The sequence below is a fragment of the Punica granatum genome, chromosome 1 (assembly GCF_007655135.1).
Source record: "Punica granatum isolate Tunisia-2019 chromosome 1, ASM765513v2, whole genome shotgun sequence".
Lineage (NCBI taxonomy): Eukaryota > Viridiplantae > Streptophyta > Magnoliopsida > Myrtales > Lythraceae > Punica > Punica granatum.
The window spans coordinates 38062766-38072489 of record NC_045127.1 but is presented as its reverse complement, the minus strand read 5'-3'; positions in this window follow the sequence as shown (position 1 = coordinate 38072489).

The following is a 9724-nucleotide window of genomic DNA, read 5'->3' as shown; positions in this document are numbered from 1 at the left end:
CGGGATATGGGCCCGCACGTAATAGAAACCCTGAATTCGGAACCTCGGGTTCCGTATGACCATTGCCTTAGCATTTAGGTGTACCCCGTACCGCTAGACCCGGGCGACTTAACGGCCCTCGACCTACGGGTCGAAAACAGTAAGTGGAGACTCCTTCTCACGCGTGTCCGTCGCGCATCCCCACGAGAAGGTGGATACTCCCAAGCTGCGTTGCATAGGCGTGTGCATACGTACCCCGACGAGATGAAATTCGGGTGCGCACAGCTTGGCGACTCCACTGGGGACATCTAGAGGGTTCGGGCTCGATTCCGTTTGCTTGCTTGCATGTTTATTTATCGCTTTCCGTATATTTATCTTAAGTGCATTTATTTCGCGCATTTACTTTACGCATTTGTATCGCATCATTCTAGCGGGTTTCTAGGTACCTTATCCGAAACCCCACGGGCACCAAAATAGGAAGCTAGGTTAGTCAGAGGTTCCGAGTATGGGAACGGATCGAGTCGGCTATGCCACCGAACCGGCCCCCAAAGATCCTCGCTCGATTTCAAGGAATTCACACCCTTGTATCGGGAGCCCCCATCCCTAGTTAGCGGTTCTCCCAATAGCACCGGAAACCATGCATACACAGGGACCATCATGCTGGACTAATCTTTGCCTCCATACCGCCAACCGACCCCAAAATCAAGTCGTTGAGTCGGCCCGTAGTTTTTTTTTAAGACGGGCTTTTTGTTGTTTTCTTTGAGAAAGAGTGATGTATACTGTAAAGAACACAGTTATAGTTTATCTTTCCGCACTGCATGCTTATTTCCAAAAACGACTTAGGACATTACATTGGTTTGATTCTTAAGACGTTGAGTTGACATCTCCTCCATTTAGGTAAGGATGGACCGCCCGGCTCCTGGCCTCAAGCTCGAAGCAATCACACCGCCTAGGCAAGAAATCATGCGCATTTGGAGGACACTCCGCCCGGTGGATCGCGCCTTCATTCAAGGCATCATCGGAGACGTGGTTATGCTCACTGAAACTTCGGTGGATTGGATCTTCCTAAGGACCGCCACCGAATTCTGGGACCTCCAACATGCAGTGTTCAACTTCCAGGGAACAGAGTTGGCACCCACAATCGAAGAATATATGGCGCTCATTCAGAAGCCCACGCCCACCACCCAAGGCATCTTTGTGCCCAACCCGTTCGCAGTAATTCAAAGCCAACTCTCCACCCTCCTCGGCATACTCGTCCAAGAGGTCCACCAAGAACTTCATCAAGGATGGGATCACGGCGTCAGGATCGCATGGCTTTCAGACTGGACGCTTCTTCGTGCATTGACACCCTCGACGGAGTCCTATCAGCGCGACGCATATCACGGGTTCCTGCTCTTGATCTTCGGCACCCTCCTGTTCCCATACGCGCCAAACCTCATCCTGGCGGCCCCATGATCACGGGGTGTCTCGGAATAGTGGGAGTCCCTCTTCTCAGCCACTTGGGAAGCACGCTCATATTCCCCGATCGGGTAATCAGACAACTCGGCGGCCTACAGGACATTCCCACCGAGGCAGACCGCCTACCCTACCGCATCCAATGGGCCGACTCCACATCCACGGCCCCCGCAAGATTCCTGCAGATCCGAGAGCTTCACCGTCAATGGGACGCTAGCACTATACAACGTCTTTACTTCCCCGAGCATCCTACCGACGAAGAGCGAGCACTTTCCGCCACATCAGCATACGTGGCTCAGTTTTATTCACAAGGGCCGACGTCGCCGCAGCGGTCCCAGACCGCCCTGATGCCCCGAGCCACACCTACATCCGCCCTGGAAGCCGAAAGCTCCACTCAAGCGGCCATGCGCGCAAAACTACATTCCATCAGGGAGGAGCGAGATAGACTCCGTTGCGAGCTTGTTGACTCTCGTACCGAAGTCGGGGACTACAGGGAGCTCCAGACGGAGCTAGCTCGAGCACGCGTCACAATCTTAGACCGGGAGATGGCCCGCCTAAGCGCTACGTTAGACCGAACGCGGGCAAGGGCGCGCAGAGCCCCCATCCCTAGGATTAGCGGACGCCCTCATTTTGCCCTCGCTCGGACCTACGCTGCTCTCAGCCGGCCATCGAGCGCAAAGGGATGTTGGCCTATGTTTATGTTCCTTTTTCTTCCGTGTGCTGTACTTTATAAAACTATGGAACTCGAATCAAACCATTATAATGACATTAGCGTTTTGAAACTCATGCATCTCATGCATCCTGTCCTTTCATTTATTCCGCACTTGTTCTTTCAAAATGTCGACGTCACGCTTACATACTCTTGGAATTTAGGTAACCACAATTGACGTTGCACCGTTACCCGACTCGTCAACGTGTTAGGATGACGGAATAAAACCGAATTGATATCTCCGAGGAAGTCAATCCACCAGCCCTGGCTCATTCTCAGTCGCTCCCGACACATGCTCCGCCGCCTCCAACTCCCGCGGGCGTATCACCGGCGTATTCGGGCGCCCCTTCGATGCATCTCCCACCTCCAACATCTTTAGGGGCACCCCTTCCACGAGTCCTACCGGCATCATCCACCTCCGACGACCACGCTCGCATCGCGGCACTCGAGGGCACAGTTAACCAATTAGCTGCCAGCATGACTACCAACATGGCCGAACTATTTGCCCTACTCAGAGGACTGAATCACGCATCCTCGAGCTCCAAGCCTCCTTCGGGACAAGGGCCAACAGTCGACCCGACCTCTTGAATTCCACCGACACAAGCCCCGGAGAATGCGGATGCTCCCGCCCTGCCAACAACGCACACGTCCACGGTTCACCCGTTCACCAGCCCCTTTCTGCCGCCACCGGCCCCCACGGTCGTCCCTCTTCCACCGGCAACATTCTTATCTTTAGATCAGGTCTTGTCCGCGCCACCACAGGTCTCCATACCGGCCCCAGCCGTAGTCTATACCGTCCCTCCACCGATGGTTTTTCTGGCGTCAAGCGTACCTGCTCCAGCTCACCTTCAAGCCGCAGAACTTCGTCCCTACCCGTCTCTACAACCCCACGTTAGCCTCCCCTACCAAGCACCGCTTCCTATAAATACCACCTTCCTCGAACCGAGCACACCAACTCACGCGGCCTAATTTGCTTCACCGACGTACTTTCTCCCTGAGGTTGACGCTGAGCAGGAACGTAGACTCAAGAGAATGGAAGAAACAATACGAGCCTTGCAGGCAAACGAGACTCGACCCAACGCAAGCTATGGTGACTGTAGTCTTTTCCTGGACATGCGGCTACCCTTGAAAGTTAGGATCCCGGAGTTCAAGACCTACGAAGGCACGACAGATCCGCGACAACACCTCCGTCATTACCGAGGGAAGATGCTACAGTATTGGGATTGCGAGGAATTCGTCATCCACTCATTTCAAGACAGTTTGTCGGGATCAGCTCTTGATTGGTTCAAGTCACTAAAGGCCGAGGATATTCCGACGTGGGCAGACCTTTCCCGGAAATTTATCGACCAGTACTAGTACTGTGCGGAAACGCCTCCGACCCTCTTGGAATTGAGCATGAAGGAGATGGCGTAGGGCCAAAGGTTCGAGGAATACGCTACCAAATGGCGTGCCCAAGCGGCGAAGCACATCCCTCCAATTAGCGAGGTACAACAGATCCAGTTGTTCTACTCCACACTGAGGGGAGTATATTATTCGCACTTATTGGCCCACACTTCTTCATTCTCCAACCTCATCGAGGCCGGGAAAAAGCTCGACTTGGGAATCAAACTCGGCAGGATGGAGGGCCCCACCAGTAAAGGAGAAGAGTCCTCAAAGAAGGCCTCTGTGACGACGACGTCTTCCAGCGGAAGGAGAGGGAAAGAGATTTCAGTTAACGCCGTTAATCCAGCGCATACGACGCCCCAGCAATACTCGGTGAATTTCACGACCGCACCAACTGCCGCTCCTGCCTACTTCCCCCCACCTCCACAGCACCAACCTCAATCGATTTATTACTCGGCTGCACCGGTTCCGCCACCAATGACCTCACAACCATTCGTGCACCACTACACACTTACACCGACTCCGTCCCCTCAACCTAGGCCCCCGGTGTCGAGAGCCCCTCCACTGGCGCAGCAGAGTCCTGCTTCACAAGGTCCACAGGTCGGCGTCACGCAATACCGATCTCGCAAGCAGTACACACCTCTACCTGCTCCCCTTTCTCCACATATATCGACAACTCCTTGCGGGCAATCAGATTCAGCCGATATCCCCGGGCCCGAACTTTGACCCGACCACTCAAGATCAGTCTAAACACTGCGAATATCATCAAGGTGCGCCGGGGCATACTCTCGATAATTGTTGGAGGTTGCGAGACGAGATTCAAAAAAGGATCGACAACAACAGGCTCACCTTTAATGCCGTCAGGCCCCCAAATGTGCAGGCCAACCCCCTCTTTGATCACAGGTCGAGTTCGGGATCCTCTATAAACATGATCACTATATGCACCTTGGGGGAGGACGCGAACGCACAAGACAATCCCCTTCCCTTCGTGATCGACTATACCCTTGAAAAACCCACGGTCGGATTCGCAGGGCACATGGCCTCGCCGGCCCCTTTCGTCGTAGATATCCCCACTCGAGAACCCTACTCGGACAACAAGGTCCCCTGGACCTACGAAGGAGGCATCGGGGGCATCGAGCAACAATTCAGCGTCATGGGTGTGACACGTTCGGGACGAGTATATGAGAATCCGGTAATCATAGACAAAGGGAAGGCATCCACCGCTGAAGTTGGGGTAGTACCCGAAAGCACGCCTTTTCCATCCAAGAGGGTAACCGAAGAGAAAGCGGAAGCATTCATGAAGATCATAAAGGCGAGCGAATACAAAGTAGTCGAGCAAATGGCCAAGTCCCCGGCCCACATCTCACTACTCGCTCTCCTCTTCAGTTCGGAACCTCACCGAGAGGCCCTCCTACGGGTACTAACCACGGCACAAGTCCCAAAAAAAACACCCCCGGATAGGATAGAGGAGACTGTCGGTTCCATCTTTTCCAACACCATCTCGTTCTCGGACGACGAGCTCCCATCTGAGAGTTGGACACATTCGCGGGCATTACACATTGTCTGCAAATGTAACAACTACATCATTGGCCGGGTCATGATTGATAATGGTTCCGCGCTCAACGATTGCCCAGTAACCACCTTGAAGCAGATGAATGTGGACCTCAACGGCGTCCGCCCGAGCGAAACAGCGGTCCGAGCCTTTGACGGCTCACAAAGAGAGGCGAATGAAGAAATCGACTTTCTCATAGACGTTGGCCCATGCTCGTTCAGCATCACGTTCCAGGTGCTCGATACCCCGAACGCATTCAGCCTATTGCTCGGAAGGCCTTGGATCCACTCGGCCGGCGCCGTCCCCTCTTCTCTGCACCAAAGGTTGAAATTTATCGTCGAAGAGAAGCTCATCACGGTAAAAGGAGAAGAAGACTATGCCATCTACAAAGAGACGGCGGTGCCCTACATTAGTGTTGGGGATGATGAAAACCTCCCGTTCCATTCATTCGAAACTATCTCCTTCATTCGAGACTATGGAAAAATCGGCCCGTTCCGCGCTGATCCCATGATAGGGAAGGTTTTATTACGCCACAATTACATCCCCAGCGCAGACCTCGAGGCACGCGGACAGGGGATCAACCGCCCTATTGAGGTCGAAGAATATAAGAATAGGAGAGGACTCGGCTTTCGCCGCTCCTGCCATGAGATCATCGAGGCCCGCAAGGGCAATCACCTCCACGGCCTTGCCACACACTATGGGAAGCTCAACAGGGGCATCCCAGTTCCCCCGCTATCCCACTTCTTTCCCGGACCTCCACACATCATCGGGGGCACCCTTGACGGCCCTTCCTCGGACTCCGACGACACTCCTGTCGCTCTGTCAACCGTGTACGCCTTCACCGAGGAGATTCCTTCATGGGTTCACATCCGCCTGGTGCAGGAAAATGAGGGGCTTGACAACTGGACCTCAGTCCCGCGCTACTCGGCTGTGATTGCCGATATGTAAGGCTTATCTATGTACAAGATGTTTCCCGCGTGTCGGCATAGCCATGGGCCACACGACGGAAGATGGATCTCTATCATGGCTCCATGTTCATATTATTAATGAAATCCCTACATGCATTTTTGAACTCCCATGCATTTCATCTCCTTTTCCTATTCTTTTATTCGCAGCGCTCTAAATTTTCTAAGACGATTCTTTCGAATTTCCAGGCTCCACTCGAATCCAAATCTCCGACACTTCGATTCGAACCCATTCGAAGAGCGTCTCGGTGAGCCCCAACTCGTATACTTCGGGGAAGGGCTTCCCGAGGATGGTCAAGTGCCCGAGATAGAAGAGAGTTTGCGTCGCCTCGAGGACCATCAAATCACCTCGGTTGAGCCAACAGAGGAGATCAACGTGGGTATCGAAGAAGAATCCCGCACTTTGAAAATTGGGACAGCCCTTGACCCTGCGCAACGAGCCCGGATGATCGACTTCCTAAGGGAATACCAAGAGGTCTTCGCCTGGTCCTATGCTGATATGCCCGGCTTAGACCCTTCAATAGTCAAACACTTCCTTCCACTTGACACTGAGAAGTTCCCGCCCAAGCGGCAACAGTTACGACGACAGCGGGCTAGCCTTCTCCTCCGTATCAAAGAAGAGGTCGTCAAACAGATCAACGCGGGGTTCCTCGAAGTCTGCAACTATTCCGAGTGGGTGGCAAATATTGTGCCAGTGGAAAAAAAGGACGGAAGAGTCCGAGTCTGCGTCGACTACCGAGACCTCAACAAGGCCAGCCCTTAGGACAATTTCTCCCTGCCACACATTGACGTCCTAGTCGACAATACGGCACGCCACGCTTAGTTCTCTTTCATGGACGGCTTCTCTAGATACAATCAAATTCGGATGGCCGAAGAGGACAAAGTCAAGACGACGTTCACCACGATGTAGGGAACTTTTTGCTACCGCGTTATGCCTTTCGGCATAAAAAATGCAGAGGCAACTTATCAGAGGGCTATGGTCACATTATTCCACGACATGATGCACAAGGAAGTCGAAGTCTATGTCGACAATATGATCGCTAAGTCCAAAGAAGGAGAAGACCACCTTGTCAACCTGAAGTGCCTTTTTGACTGCTTAAAAGAGTACAATCTCCGACTCAATCCGGCAAAATGCACATTCGGTGCCCGATCAGGAAAGCTGCTAGGATTCGTAGTCAACGAGCGCGGTATCGAGGTGGATCCGGACAAAGTTAAGGCAATCAAAGAGCTTCCCCCGCCATTAACGGTTCGAGAGGTGCGCGGCTTCTTGGGACGGTTGAACTACATCGTGCGCTTCATCGCAAACCTGACAGATAAGTGTCAGCCGCTCTTTCGCTTGCTCCGCAAAAATGCAGCGATTGAATGGGACCATGAATGTCAGAATGCCTTCGACACCATCAAGGCCTACTTAATTCAACTGCCGGTACTAGTCCCACCTATGCCGAATCATCCCCTCATTTTATACCTCACAGTACGCCGGCAATCCTTAGGGTGCATGCTAGGGCAAGAAGACAGGTCGACACGCACAGAAAGGGCGATATATTACTTAAGCAAGAAGTTTACCGAAGGGGAATCTAATTATCCGGAGATTGAGAAAATGTGCTGTGCGTTAGTATGGGTCATGCAAAGGTTCCGACAGTACACGCTTTATCACACAATTCGCTTGTTGTCAAAAGCGGACCCCCTGCGGTATTTACTCGATAACCCGTCCTCCATGAGGAACATCGCAAAATGGCGCTGTCAACTGACGGAATACGACATAGAGTACGTGTCCTGCACGTCTGTCAAAGGGCAAGCAATTGCCGACCACCTAGCAGAATTCCCGATTAACGACGACACGCCGATAAACGCGGACTTCCCAGATGAAGGAATCCTCCAAGTAGATGAAGAGAAGGATGAGCCAACATGGAAGATGTACTTCGACGGGGCGGTCAATTCCATGGGGTCCGGAGTTGGGGCAGTGCTGATATCCCCGGATGGACGTCATTATCCGGTCGCCGCAAAAGTGGATTTCTCTTGTACCAATAACGTGGCCGAGTACGAGGCATGCATTCTCGGCTTGCAAGCGGCAATCGACTTCAGGGTGAAGGAGTTAGAAGTATTCGGCGACTCCATGCTCATAATCTTCCAGACACTGGGGCAATGGAAGACAAAGGACGCAAAGTTAGTCCCGTACCATGAGTACCTCGAGGAATTAGCGAAAAGTTTTGAGAAGATCTCATTCACCTACACTCCAAGCGCAAAGAACCAGTTCGCGGACGCGCTCGCAACACTCGCATCTATGGCAAGCATCGCAAAGGGGAACATCATCGAACCCCTCGAGATCGAAGTTGCCAAAGGCCCGGCCTATTGTTACGCGATCAAAGCAACCGATGCTAAACCATGGTATGAGGACATCAAGGATTTCCTGCAAACGGGTCAATTTCCTCCTTTCGCCAATCGCCGCGACCGAAAGACGCTTAGATGACTCGCGGTGCACTACTTCCTAAGCGGCGAGACACTCTACCAACGATCCTTTGACGCCACGTTGCTCAGGTGCATCGACGTACATGAATCGCGACGCCTCATGGAGGAGGTGCACGGAGGGAATTGCGGGCCCCATATGAATGGGCTCATGCTCGCCAAGAAGCTCATGCGCTTGGGCTACTACTGGTCCACCATGGAAACCGACTGCGTAAAGCACGTCAGACACTGTCACCGGTGCTAAGTCTACGCTGATCAAATCAAAGCGCCCCCTAATGAACTACGTCCTATGACAGCCCCATGGCCTTTTTCAATGTGGGGAATGGACGTAATCGGCCCGATCAACCCTAAGGCATCCAATGGACACCTCTTCATCTTGGTGGCGATCGATTACTTTACCAAATTGATTGAAGCTATAACGCTCGCATCGGTCACTGTGATAGCCGTGGCCCGTTTCCTCAAGCGCGACGTAATTGCCCGTTACGGGGTTCCTGCGACAATCATCACGGATAACGCCAAAAACCTGAACAACAAGGTTATTGACGAGCTCTGTGCACAATTCAAAATCCAACACCGCAACTCCACCCCATATCGTCCCCAAATGAACGGTGCGGTGGAAGCGGCGAATAAGAACATCAAGAAGATCATCGAAAATATGACGGTGAACTACAAGGATTAGCACGAGATGCTTCCCTATGCACTCTTGGCGTACCGAACATCCATACGTACTTCAACTAGGGCAACTCCATACTCCTTGGTCTATGGCATGGAAGCGGTCCTCCCGATCATGATGGAAATCCCTTCCATGAGGATCCTTGCCAAGGCCGAACTTGAGGAAGCGGAATGGGCAAGACAACGCGACGAGCAATTAAACCTCATTGACGAGAAGAGACTGAAAGCACTATGCCACGGACAGTGCTACCAACAGAGGATGGCTCGAGCATTCAACGCAAAGGTCCGTCACTGAGAGTTCAGTCCCGGTATCCTCGTCTTGAGGAAGGTCTTACACGTCGCGCCTGATTCTCGAGGGAAGTTCTCGTACAGATACGACGGTCCCTTCGTCGTTAAAGAGATTTTCTTCGGGGGAGCAATCATTTTGAGCGACATGGACGGCGCCGAAAACGCGCTTCCGGTCAACGTTGACGCCATCAAGAAGTATTATCGCTGACCACTCGTGTTTGCCTTTTGTTTGCCGGGCCTCGCACCCGTTTCGTTTTT